The 891-nt window shown below is 31.1% G+C and overlaps 1 pseudogene; it reads left to right on the plus strand.

Moving 5' to 3' along the window:
• The first annotated feature begins 451 nt into the window (after window positions 1–451).
• LOC112482740 lies at window positions 452–569 on the plus strand (annotated as a pseudogene).
• The last annotated feature ends 322 nt before the right edge of the window (window positions 570–891 follow it).

Raw genomic sequence — 891 nt, forward strand, 5'->3', positions numbered from 1 at the left:
ACTCCAGCATTACCAACATGAAGCTTCAGTGATGGGTTTAAATTTTTTCTCTGAAGCTCAATACAACAAGCTTAATAGGTGATACAAGTATTCTATATGCAAAAGCCAGAGAGTCTTGTTCAGTGTGGTTAAATTTGGTAAACAGATTCAGACATCACAAATTATAATGCCAGATTATAATCAGCTTTAGGCTTAGCATTGTGATATGTGCTAGTTTTGTCTAGTTTCTTTTGCACTAAAAGAGTTCATTTAAAACAATCAAATAAACACTTAAAACTATTTTAAAATCAGTGTAATGCTGAAGAAACAAAGGAACACTGATGTTTTAAACATGTTTTCTGAAGTAACAGTTATATATTAGCCATATACAGAAAAAAGAATCACTTCATACTTTTGTATTATCATTGAAACTGGAAGGAATTTAAAACTGTAATCTAAACTGTAAACTACGGTCTACAGCCATGTTACCCTGAACAAGCCTGATCCTGTCTGATCTCAGAAGCTAGCAAGGTCAGGCCTGGTTAGTACTTGGATGAGAGACCACCTAGGAAGACCAGGTGCTGTAGGCATAATAGATAAAAAATAAGGGATTGTAAACTGACAAGGTCTTTGCAATCTGTGAAGTCAACCAAGGGTTTCCCTGCCTAAAAATAAAAAAAAATAAAAATTGTAAAAATATAAACTATAAACTATGGACATGGGGATGTGAAGTACAGCATTATATAAATGTCTATCACTACACTATACAACTGAGAATAATATAAAATAATATTGAATGTCAACTCTTATTTAAAAATAAAAATTTTGTAAATATATTTTTTTAAATAATGGTATAAAATCAATTTTTTTTTAAAAAAAGGCCATGTTTCATTGGCTGCTGGTCTTTTCTAT

The sequence above is a fragment of the Pteropus alecto genome, unplaced genomic scaffold (genome assembly GCF_000325575.1).
Source record: "Pteropus alecto unplaced genomic scaffold, ASM32557v1 scaffold155, whole genome shotgun sequence".
Classification (NCBI taxonomy): Eukaryota; Metazoa; Chordata; class Mammalia; order Chiroptera; family Pteropodidae; genus Pteropus; species Pteropus alecto.